We start from the raw sequence: 13,048 nt of genomic DNA, 5'->3' as shown, positions 1-13,048 counted from the left end.
CTTCAGTTATAGAGTTCAAAGATAGTCTCCAGAAATTGTCATGTAAAAAGCTTTTCTTTATTTAATTTGTTTCCTATTTAAAACTAGCCAACGTGTTTCGCTCTCACTCGAGCTTCCTCAGGGCTGCAATATACAAATACCATTAAAAGAAATATGTTACTTACCCAGTAAGCATCTGTTCGTGGCATGTAGTGCTGTAGATTCACATGCTCTGCATACTCCTGCCATCTAGTGTTGGGTCCGGAGTGTTGCAAGTTGTTTTTCTTCCAAGAAGCATTTTTGAGTCACATGATCGAGTGACTCCTCCTTTTCGGTGATAGTGCACATGGGCATCGACTCCTTTGTTAGATTGTTTTCCCGCAGGTGGGTGAGAAAAGGAGTGTAGAGGAAGTGCAGGAAAAGAGATGTCCATGCAAATGTAATTACATATGTACAAGAAGATACAAACATAAAGTAACTAGAACGGTCACAGGTGTCCGGGGAGGAGGGAGGGTGCATGTGAATCTACAGCACTACATGCTACAAACAGATGCTTACTGGGTAAGTAACATTTTCTGTTCAATGGCATGTGCGCTGTAGGTTCACATGCTCTGCATTGCCTGTAAAGCAGTACTTCATAAAACAGACGACTAGCCTGTGGCAGTTGCAGTTGACTGGAAAAGTGTTTGTTGCAGAGCTTGACATACATTGGCCTGCTGACGTGCTAGTACATCCACACTGTAATGTTTTATAAATGTTGTGGTGTAGACCATGTACCTGCCTTACAAATGTCAGCTGTGGTATGTTTCCAAGGAAAGCCACAGTGGCTCAGTTTTTTCTGCGTACAAATTGCTCTAGATGCAAAAGAGATCTTGTTTTAGCATAGCAGGTTTGCATACATTTTACCATCCATCTAGCTATGCTGGTATAGATATTGGACTCCGCTTGAGAGGTAGTTCAAAAGCTACAAAGAGCTGTTTTGTTTTTCTAAATTCTTTGGTTTTGTCTATGTAAAACTAAGTGCTCGTTTAACATCTAGAGTATGTAGAGCTCCTTCCGCAACTGAGCCAAGCAGCAGGAAGAAGACTGGAAGCTCAATAAATTGACAGATATGAAATTGGGAAACTACTTTAGGAAGGAACTTTGAGTATATACGAAGGATCATCTTGTCTCTAGGAATTTGGAAGAAAGGTTCTTCCGAGGTTAGGGCCTGGAGCTCACTAACACTTCTGAGTGGTTTGACAGCAACTAAGAACGCAACTTTTCAAGAAAGGTACTCAAAGAGGGCATGAATGAAGAGTCTCAAAAGAAGGGCCCATGAGCCTGGTAAGCCCAATATTGAGGTTCCGGGATGATGCAGGAGGCACTCTGGGTGGGATAATCTTTTTAAGGCATTCCATGAAAGCTTTGATGACCGGGATTCTGAAAACGGAAGTATGTTGTCGGTTCTGTAGATATGTGAGATGTAAGCGAATGGAAGTGTAAGCTAGAGTTGCTTTCTGTAAGTGGAGCAAGTAACAAACTATGAACTGGACAGTAACTTTTATGCGGTTTATCTGTTTGGCTTGGCAGTAACATACAAAATGATTCCATTTTGCAGCATAACATGCTCTGGTTGTGGGTCTTCGAGCTTTCCTGAGAATGCCCATACATTCTTCAGGCAATCGAAAGTAACCAAACTCTATGACTTCAGGAGCCATATGACAAGGCTAAGTGACTTGGGGCACAGATGTCTGCTGTGTCCTTAATTTTGAGTGAGAAGGTTCAGCCTTTTGGGGAGCTCCTCGTGGGGAACTACTGAGATGTACAGAAGTGTGGTGAACCCTGGCTGACGTGCCCATGTAGGGGCTACAAGGATCATGGTAAGAGATGTACCTGTTCCTCCGAACCAGAAATGAAATGAGAGGGAGAGGTGGAAAAGTGTAAGCAAATATCCCTGACCAATTCATCCATAGAGCGGTGCCCTTGGATAGAGGGTGTTTATACCTGGAGGTGAAGATTGGGCATTTTGCGTTTTCTGCTGTGGCGAAAAGGTCTATTTGAGAAACTCCCCACTTTGCAAAGTACGTTTAAAGGACTTATGGGTGAAGTTACCATTTGTGGACTTGTTGCAGCATCCTGCTGAAGTCGTCTGCATATTCGTTGTCCGTCCCTGGGAGATACTCTACCAACAGGTGAAAGTGCTGGTAAAGAGCTCATTACATATTGACTGAGAGAGTTGTGACAACTGGGATAACTCCACTCCCCCCATTCCTGTAAATAACACACAACTGTCATGTTGTACGTGAGGACTAAGACAACTTTATGAGCCAGGTGATGAAGAAATGCTTTCAGGGCCAGAAAGATTGCCTGAAGCTCGAGGTAATTTATATGTAGTGATTGGTGACTGAGGTCCCAGTGACCCTGTACTGTAAGGCCCTGAAGGTGAACGCTCTAACCCGTGAGTGATGCGTCTGTGGTCAGAACAACCGGAGGCACAGGAGCCACAAAAGGCTGCTCTTTTAACAGATTGGTGGTGCTCCACCATTGCAGAGTCGTGAGTATGGTGGTCTAACACTAGATTCTCCAGGTGACCTTATGACTGAGACCACTGAGGAGATAGACACTGCTGTAGGGGGCACATGTGGAGTCCGGCATGGGAAACAATGGCAATGAAGGATGACATTACCCATAGCAGGCACATGATAGTCCTGACTGTGAATGTGTGATTCTCCTGAAACTGGGAGCGAAGAGACAGAAAACTATGTACACAGGCCAGGTTGAGGTATGCTAGCCCCAACTCTGCATTGAGAATGGATCCTAGATAGGGCTGAATCTGAAGAGGGTATAGATGGAATTCGACAAAGTTGATTGTGAATCCCAGTGTGTGAAGCAGGTTCACTGTCATCTTAGTGCGATACAGGCACGGTCGTAGTGAATTGGTTTTGATGAGCCAGTCATCTAGATAAGGAAACACATGCATGTTTTGCCTTCTGAGATGTGGGGCGACTACTGCTAAGCACTTTGTGAAGACTCTGGGAGCAGTTGTGACTCCGAAAGGCAGGGCTTTGAAATTGTAATGTTTGCCTGCACCACAAATCTTAGGTATTATCGGTGTGCAGGGTGGATGGGGATATGGAAGTAGGCGTCCTTTAGACCTAGGGCCGTCATAAAGTCACCTTGTTGTAGAAGTAGAATAACATCTTGAAGAGTAGCAATGTGAAAGTGTTCTGAGAATATAGTGGTTTAATGTTCTGAGATCGAGAATAGGTCCGAGAGAGCCATCCTTTTTGGGGTTGAGGAAGTATAGGGAGTATGATCCTGCTCCATGGTGTTGTAATAACACAGGCTGAATGCCTCCTTTGTGGAGAAGCTACTGTACCTCTTGTTTGAGAAGGGTGGGGTGACAGTGAGAGCGAGGGGAAATGTTTAGAAGTGTGGTAATGAGCTTCAGGCAGTAACCATGTTGGATAATGGAAAGGATCCATTGGCCAAGGTGGTGTTGGCCCATTCTGTATGAAAAGTTTGAAGTCATCTCCAAGACAGGGTTGGAGTGGGGAGTGCAGAGACGTAGGTAGTCACTGTTTGGATGTGGAGGTAGAGCTGCGGGTGGTAGTGCTCTTACCTCTGCCCCAGTTGTTTTTGCCTCTATAGGAAGAAACCTTGCAAGTATGAGGTTGAAGGTTGTCTGGACTGGTGGGTAGAAGAGTCTTAAGTTGTTGATTTGTAACCACCTCTAAATGTGGGGAGACGAAAAGTGCCACTTTGTGACAAACTCTGAAGAGCACCCATGGCTTTTGCAGTGTCCATATCTTTTTTCAACTTCTCAAGGGTGGAGTCCACTTGAGGGTCCAAAAGATTTTCCTTGTCAAAGGGCATATTGATCACTGTTTGCTGGACCTCTGGTTTGAAGCCAGAGCATCTAAGCCAGGCATTCCTCCTTAGTATTATACTTTTGTTTATACTATGTGCAACTGCGTCTGCAGCATCCAGAGCAAAGCGGACAGAATTATTAGAGTTTGTTTGCCCCTCTGCTCTGTTGTCCTCTTTTGCTGTGCTCATCTGGGAGAAATTGGATGAGCTCCTCCATTTCATCCCAGTGAGCAAGATCATATTTTGCTAGCAGGGCCTGTGAATTGGCAATGCACCAATGACTGGCTGCCTGTTCAGCCACCCTTTTACTGGCAGCATCCAACTTTTTGCTCTCCTTGTCTGGGGGAGGAGAGTCCCCTGTGGCCTGACTATTGGCCCATTTTCTTGCGTGGTGGCCACTATGGAGACTGCCAGTGCCTGGGATCTGATATATAGTGGATCAGAGGGAGCAAGTTTATACTTTGTCTACTCTAAGGGTGATAACTCTAGAGTGGACCGGTACTTAAAAAATGTTGTCTGTGTGACAATGCATGCCATGGAGCATGGGGAGGAACTGGATACCCCTATGTGGGGCGGTTAAGGTGTCATAAAGGAAGTCCTCCTCAGTAGGGTCCCTGAGCAGCCCAACTTTATGGAAGGCGGTTGCCTGAGCTACATCCTACTGGTAGGATGTAGCATCCTCTGGTGGGGAGGGTCTTGTGGGGTACAAATCTGGGTCTGTATCTATTACGGGATTGGGGTCATACGTGTACCATGGATCTGGGTCCTGCTGTGTACCACCCAAATCTTCCCCAATAAATGAAGGGAAAGAGGAATCAGATCTCCTGCATTTCGGAGAAGCAGGTGAATGAGGAGGGGAGGGGGTAAGGAGAGGAGGGGAGGGGGTAAAGGAGAAGCTGGGAGTGAAGGTGGTGGAGAAGGTGGATCAGGAGTAGGAAGAGGAAAAGGCTTGGGAGTAGTGGCAGCTTTGTCTATAGTGGCCTTCTTTGGGGTGAAGTGTCCAAAGCCTCTTGGAAGGACAGTTTTCTCTTGAACGTGCAAGGGGGAGAAGCAATAATGCATCCTGTACCCTCCTGAATATAGAGGCAGCGCTGTTGAGCATCCATAGTCTTAAAAATAGGCTGAACGGATGATGGCATAGCTGAAGACTGGCTGGGGTCTTTGTTCTCCGGAGGTGTTGGCTCCTTTGTTTTCGGCACCAACGGTTTCAGTCAGTGTTCTTTTGTCTGCACCGAAGCAGCAGTGGAGGCTGGGCGACTCTGAGCCCACGTACATGGTGCCGAAGTCCGGATCTGGATGGCTCGGACCAAGGAGCTGGAGGTCAATGCCAAAGATGATGATGTGGTCTTGGCTATTTTCAGAGCTAAGCCGAAGGAAGGGGCAAGCAAAACAGCTTTCCTGAACCAACCATGGCCTGGTTGCAGTGGCGGTTCGGCGACCTCTGTAAGTAGCACTGTAGCAGTTTTAGGGTGGGCAGGAAAGATGAGACTCACAGGTTGGATGATGTCACCTTGTGGCTTTCAACATTTGACTGCATGTCGGACTCCTGGATGGAAAGGGCATTCTCTTGTTCCGGCTCCTCCTAGTCATGCTTCTCCCCAAAGATGTCTGGGGTGTCATCCAGAGTCTGGTGCACCATCTCCAACCCCAAAGTTCTTTGGTCTCAAAGGGTCTTCTTCGACCGGAAGGATTTAGAGGCATCACAGGTAGCTTCCTGGTGATCGGGGGGAGAGGCACAAATTGCACACCAAATGTTGGTTGGTGTGGGGAAATTGTGAGTAGCACCGAGGACAGAAACAAAACCGCTTCCGTTCCATTAGCTCGGCATATGGTGCCACGTGGTGAGGTAGGCCAGAAACTGGGGCGGTCGTTCCGGAGGGCGTGTGGTCGGTGCCCGAACCGACAAGTGAAAACGAACGCGAAGATGGAAATACGCGATTGAGAAGACAATACAGTCAATAAAGGGAAGACGGAAGGAAAGTGTTGAATCTGGAGCGAGTCTAAAGCTCTTCACAGATCCCCAAAAACAGCTTCCTTCTTAGAATTTTTACAAACAAAGTGTGGAAAAAGGTGGACGTATTTACCATTAACAGGCAGTTCTTCATTTTTGACACCAGTTTCCCTCAAAATCTCAGGATCAGAAAGCACCACCACAATTGTGCTGCATTAAGTTCAGTGGAAGAGGTATTCAATCTATAGGGAAATGTGAAAGCTTTTCCTAATGCAGGGACTCTGAATGGTCAGGACAAGCTTTTTTTTGTGTGCAAAAAAAGTAGCTTGGCACCTCTGTTATACACATTTTCGCTAATATGTGATAAACCAACAACTTTCACACTCATCAAGCCTAGTGCATTCTCTACTACCTTAACTGGCTGTCCGATTTCATGGCACTCTCCTTACTTAATCTATCCTATCTGAATGGTTTTTTTTTTCACTTGACTGCCACCCCTGCAACATTAATACCCTAAACACTAATCCCCTTTTTGCATAATCAGGGATGAAAAAACAAATAGATTCTGCCTTATGAAATGTTTTTCAACCACGGCGCAACTTTGGTAAACATCCCTGGCTGTTACACTGAGGTTCGCTCAGCAACTGCTGGGATGGTCTCGCCTCCCTGCTTGTCTCTCAATTCTCACTCCCATGTCTGCTTCAAGGTCCATGATATATCCCATTCTTGGTTAAGCCAATATGCACCCTTCTTTTCTGGGAGAAAGCTCTGATATTGAGAGAGAGAGAGAGAGAGAGAGAGAGAGAAAGAGAGAGAGAGAGAGAGAGAGAGAGAGAGAGAGAGAGAGAGAGAGAGAGAGAGAGTGTGTGTGTGTTTTTTTTTTTCTTGAATAAGATTTATTTATTTAATTTGTAAATCGCAAACTGTCGTCAAAACTGGCATCCTGGCGCTGACAGCAGAATAGAGACACAGCGTGTGGATAACAAAAGAGAGCACTTGAAGAAGGATATAACGTTAGCATGTACCATTAGTTTGCTAAAAGCCAGGTCTTGAACATTTTCCTGAAAGGCAGAATTCAGTGGCTGATCTGAGGTTAGGAGGTAGTTTGTTCCAGAGCTGAGCTGCCTTAACTGTGAAAGCACAGCCACCTTGCCTGATCTTGTGGAATTTGTTTATAAGAGCCAGGTTAGCAGTGCTTGAGCGGAGACATCTCCCAGGAGTATAGCACTTCAGTCTGTGTTGTAATGGTAGCAGGCCCTTTCCATGCTGGACTTTAAACATAATACACATGGCTTTGAACGTAACCCTCGGTCTGATTAGAAGTGTAAATCCCTTAAGGCTTTAGCCGCCGATGCCTGCGTGATCTATTTAGGCCAATTTAGCTGCCACCACTTGAACTCTGTGCTGTCTGCAGACCAGAGAGACCTGGGCACCAAGTAGTGGGCATTACAGTAATCCAATCTGCTCATATGAAACTATGCATAATGGTGATTTAACTTTATTGGGTAGGAGTGGTAAAACCTTTGTTACACCCCGAGGAGCACAAAATAGGTGCCAGCGACTTTGGTCACATACCCTTACAAAGATAGTTTGTCATCAAATAGAATCCCCACATTACAGACTGCACTGGAAGGATGCAGTTCTTTGTTTGTCGGTAGAGGCTAGATGTTCCGGGGTGCTCCACAGGAAGTCTACAAGCTGAACAGCATCACAATTCGGTTTTGTCCCACTTAATTTAAGAGAGTTTGAATTCATCCTGTGGATGGCATCTAAATAACAATTTTGGAACACCGCCACTGAATCTTGCTGTTCGTGAATCAGAGACAGAATTGGCGGTGTGTCGTCTGCATAGATGACCTGCCTAATGTCATAGGCCTTTATCAGAGAGATCAGTGGCCTTATGTAAAAACTGAGCAGAACTGGGCTCAGTGCTGGGCCCCTTGGGACTCCATGATGTAGACTTTTAAAGTTCAAACTCTCCTGTCCCACGCAATTCTCTATAAAGTAGCCCGCTGCTCTTGCGTGAAGCTCCTAAGCTCAAGGGTATTTCTCTCCCTTACACCCACCATCACTAACACAATTTCAGAGTGCTGACAAATCCTAGTAGATGACCATGGAGAAACAACAGAAAGCACACCTGCAAAAAGGCTGCATTTTCAATGCATGCTGAAAGAAAGAAAAAACACAGACCCAGTCTTTAACAAACTTCACAGCATTTACCAACCGCCTGGTATCAATATAAAAATTTCAAAACTAACTAAATTCCTCCAAGAATGTTTGATCTCTTTAGGCAACAAAACTTCCCAAGGAGATTCAAATCTAAACTGGGTAGACACAAATCAACCCACTGTCCCTCTCATATCCTAATTCCTCTGTAACAATGACCTTACTCCATTATGCAAAATTCCCCTCAGGGGTGGACTAGCCGCTGAGGCTGGTAGCTCATTGGCTACTTGCATCCACACCCCTAACGGCACTAAATATAGGAATTAAGGAGCTCCTCTAGCACCACAACCTCAGATCTGTGTTAACTTGTGACAAGAGAAGCTCCACATCAAGGACAAAGTGGAAAAAGTACCTTCAAAAGGTGTGATAACATGAACCTGTGGCAAACACCTTGAACTGCTCGACTGTGGCTCATGCTGGACCAAAGATTGCTCCCCAACATAAGGGAGCCGTTTGTGAGCCAAAGGCAAGATCAGGTTCCCTTAGACTAGTGGGAGTAGTCCTCTGTCCACCACAGGTAAAAATAACTCACCTGATCCGAAGAAGTGCTGGCAATCGGGCCATCCAAGGGATCACCTGAAGACAGGTTGTCCAGAGCACTGTGGGAAGTGTAGTCCAGCTTCCTGCAAAGTTAAGGTCGGCTACCATTTTCCACTGGACCTCCAGAAGAGGAGATAGCTTCTCTTTCACCTTACCACTGCCAAGGCTTGTTGGTGGCCAGTCCAGTCATCACCACCTTTACACAATGCTGCACTCCGAGGGCACACTGTAACACCTTCATTCAACGTCACCTGTGACTCTATTGTTGAGTTTTTGCATCCGTTTCCTCACCCACATTGTTTGAGTGGTAAAACCAGCAATCGCAGCTCCTGTTCAGCACTAAGAATACACAACACCACCTTTGCACCTGAGATGCCGAGACTAAGTGGAGTTGTTCTGCCTGGTAAATCCTAGGCCAGGGCCCCACACAAACTTAACCCCCAGTGGGCTTCCATGAACTCAACTTGCAAGTGACCAAGTGTCAGAAGTACCATTTTTCAGCATCAGCGGCCCCTGTGTTCAGCACAAAGAACAGCCAGGACACCCCTGCACCTAGGCCCCATGAGCCAGGTAAAATTTATCAGACTGTCGCAGTTGGTCTTGCAGCATGCCCAATCTTAACTACTAGCGGGTTTCTCTGAACTCACCCCGCAAGTGACCGAGAGACTAGTGACTTTTCCCATTGACAACAATGGTGAGATTTGACAGCTGATAAATGCACTGATTTATTTCTGCTCTAAAATCCATATCTCCACCTATACATATCTGATTTGCTTTATTCTGGTGTCAAATTATATAAAAATCTGCTCACTTTTTATAAATTGATGTCAGATTTCTTTTAAGTCATGTCATTTACTATTCTCAATGCTTAACACACATCAATGCCTGACTGCTCTTTGCCACACTACCATCACTGTGCTAATGAGTTATTATTGTAAATCTGAGGGATCATTTTTGGGATATTGTGAGATTATTACAAAGCGAAGCCTAAAGAACCTCACTGCATAATACTCCACTTTCCTACAAGTAGGAAAGAGTATTATGATACTTTTGGAAAATGTATGGTAGCTGTTGGAAATGGCCCTTTCTGCAGGGTCATCCGCAAACTTTCTGCCTTGCTCCTCTTTTTCTGATCCGGTTTTCATTAGTTTCTGGACTCTGGGCACTTCACCACCGCTAAACAGCACTAAATTGAATGTGCTCTCTCCTCCAAACATGGTATAATGGTTTTCCACCTGTTTGGCATAGTTATTTTACTTTCAGGTCCTAAGTAAAATGCACTATATGTGCCCAGGGCCTGTAAATGAAATGCTACTATTGGGCCTGCAGCACTGATTGTGCCACCCACTGCAGTAACCTTTCAAACATGTCTCAGGCCTGTCACTGCAGAGGCTGTATGCAGTTTAAACTGTCATTGCGACCTGGCAAGTGTATCCAGTTCCCAGGTCCAAACCTTCCTTTTTAGGGTCGAGCCTGCTTTGCATGCGCTCGCGCATGCGTATAGCAGGGAGACTCTTTAGTATTTAGAAAAGGGCTCCGAGCCCTGTCAACTTCACGTCAGTGCTTTTTATTGGTTCGTGGGCTTCCCTAATTAAATCGGCTTGCTTTCATTAGTCGAAGGCACGCATAGGTCATGCCTTTTCCGGTGGCTAGCCCTCCTCGAGCGCAGTGACCAAGTACAGAAAACATGCGAGGCTCGCTGTTTTCCATCGGGCTCGTAGACTTTTTTTTAAAACTAATTTACGAACCCGATCTCGCTTGGCAGAAGTCGAGCGCTTTACCTACTTGATTTCACTATTTCGGGTTACGTGCATAAGTGCACTTTTGCCCGATAGGTGAAAAGTCGGGTTAGGAGTTTACAACGCGATCGTCTCTAACACTAGCAAACGCGAGACCCGATGCATTGTAAATGCTTGTTATTACATGTAAGCAACCCCTAACATAGCCCTTAATTAGCCCCAGTGACAGGGTGCAGTGAATTACAAAAGGTTAGACATGTACTTTGAAGTTTAACATGTCCAGATAGTGAAAAACTCTTACACTATTGCAAGGCCTATCGCTCCCCTAGGATAACGTCTGGCTTATCTTAAAACATCTTTTAAGTGTAATTTCCAACTGGGGAAAAGATAGAAATATGGTGTCTGGTTTCCCTGGACTCATAATGTAAAATCACAACTTATGGTAAAGTGGATTTAAAATTTTAAGTCTGAAAATGCCACTTTCAGAAAGCTGGCATTTTCTTACTTGAATACCCTTGTGTGGCTGATGACCTCAACTCCCACCAAATCAGATCTCTACTGGATCCTAGGACACTCTGCCAGGAATAAGGACTGCTGTGCTGCCAGGAGGGACTGCCACTCTGCAGCCTCATTGCTGTGCTGTAGGAGGGACTGCCACTTTGCTGTCTGCTCCGCTGTGTTGGTCTGCTGCTTCTGTCCTGCAGGGAGAGGGACTGGACTTGCTATCTACATCCTTGAACCCAAGAGGCTCCAGGGGCTTGCTGCAAGGCCGGCGCGGTCACACCAGGTTCTGACCTGGATAGGAGGGGCGCTGATCTCGGGGACATTGTGTTTAGCAGTAACTTACGAAACCTGAGATTTAAAAGCACCTGCCAAAAAGTTCCTTGTGTGTCCAGCCTTCAGGAAGGGGGGGGGGGGGGGGGGGGGAAGGGGGAAGAGAGAGAGAGAGAGAGAGAGAGGGAGAGGGAGAGGGAGAGGGAGAGGGAGAGGGAGAGAGATATATATATATATATATATATATATATATATATATATATATATATATATATATATATATATATATAATATAATCAGCCTTTTGTCCAGTGGCAGTTTTGACTCACCATAAAGCAAAGAACATAACTATATTTTAAGTGGAGATGAGCAGATTAGTAAAGCCAGCCTTTACCAGCGCTTTAAAGCAAATTAAATGAATGTGAGAGGGACTATGGAGAGATGAGGGACACTTTTGTCAGGTGGTAGGGATGGAATCTAAGGTGGTCATGGGGTGGAGGGTGCCAAAAAAAAAGATTGCTGCACCTGGCTCCAGCAGCGCTAAAGCTGGCCATGACTTGCCCTCTCTTCTTCTGCAGTCTCAGAGACATCAAAGACTGCTTGAAACTCTCCTGGTGCTGCTGGACTCTGCCATCTGCGAGTCCTACCCTGGCCTGAGGTGCCTCTTCTCCAGCCATGGTCCTCAGAAGTGGGTTCTGCAGCTACAAACTACAAAAAGTGACGCATCTGCCTAGAGCGCTGCAGAAATATAGACACAATGGCCCTCATTACGAGCCTGGCGGTCTGTGACCGCCAGGCTCGCGGTTGGCGGGAGCACCGCCGACAGCCTGGCGGTGCCCCTTAGGGCATTCTGACCGCGGCGCTTTGGCCGCGGTCAGTGCAGGAAAACCGGCGGTCTCCCGCCGGTTTTCCGCTGCCCGTCAGAATCCTCCAAGGCGGCGCAGCATGCTGCGCCGCCTTGGGGATTCTGACACCCCCTACCGCCATCCTGTTCCTGGCGGTTCGCCCGCCAGGAACAGGATGGCGGTAGGGGGTGTCGCAGGGCCCCTGGGGGCCCCTGCAGTGCCCATGCCAATGGCATGGGCACTGCAGGGGCCCCCGTAAGAGGGCCCCGCTTGTATTTCACTGTCTGCATAGCAGACAGTGAAATACGCGACGGGTGCAGTAGCACCCGTCGCACCTTCCCACTCCGCCGGCTCGATTACGAGCCGGCTTCATGGTGGGAAGGTCGTTTTCCCCTGGGCTGGCGGGCGGCCTTTTGAAGGCCGCCCGCCAGCCCAGGGGAAAACTCAAAATACCCGCCGCGGTCTTGCGACCGCGGTACGGTATTTTGGCGGCTCCCGCAAGGCGCGCGGTCACCGCGTCCGGCGGGAGTCGTAATGACCCCCAATGTGTCCTACCATGGATGCATTGCTCCAACAAAGGTACTGTTCAGCAGACCCTTCATGTGTTCTATAGACAGCCTACCATCCAGCACGGTCAGCCTGAATTTTGGATTTGCATTGGTCCCACGTGACCTCAAATAACCTTTTAACCGCTATAGACTTCTAAGCACTGTTTTCACATTTAATCTTTAAAAAGTCATATCTCGACTTCTACTGGTTGGATTTTTGTAGTTTTGGTCTTGTTTTACTGAGATAAATATTTTGTTTGTCTAACCCAGTGTGGGGTCTTTTTGTGGTGGCTTTCACTGTGTTATTGTTATTAAGTGCTGCACAAATACTTTACACATTGCCTCTTAAGACTGATTGCTCTATGTCAAGTTACAAGGGATGAGCACAGGTTAATTGAGGGTGTGTATCTGACTTACCCTGACTAGGACTGTGGTCCGTACTTGGACAGGGTGCAAAACTCTGCCAACCAGAGACCCAATTTCTAACAGTAGACAACACAAAAGACAGCTAAACCAGTTTCGAGGCTGCACCTAAAAATTCCCCCAGCCACAGAAGTGCATGCAAAAAACATCTATACAGATGACAGTCACAGC

The 13,048-nt window shown here is 46.6% G+C and overlaps 1 protein-coding gene across 2 annotated transcripts in view; it reads right to left on the bottom strand.

Annotated features, from left to right (window-relative positions):
- Nucleotides 1-13,048, bottom strand: part of LOC138300544 (protein DDI1 homolog 2) — a 154,494-nt gene that overhangs the window by 67,555 nt on the left and 73,891 nt on the right. The gene's annotated exons all lie outside the window — the stretch shown is intronic.

Source organism: Pleurodeles waltl, chromosome 6 (genome assembly GCF_031143425.1).
Source record: "Pleurodeles waltl isolate 20211129_DDA chromosome 6, aPleWal1.hap1.20221129, whole genome shotgun sequence".
Taxonomy (NCBI): domain Eukaryota; kingdom Metazoa; phylum Chordata; class Amphibia; order Caudata; family Salamandridae; genus Pleurodeles; species Pleurodeles waltl.
The sequence above is the reverse complement of the archived record's forward strand: the minus strand, read 5'-3'. Positions and strand labels throughout refer to the sequence as shown.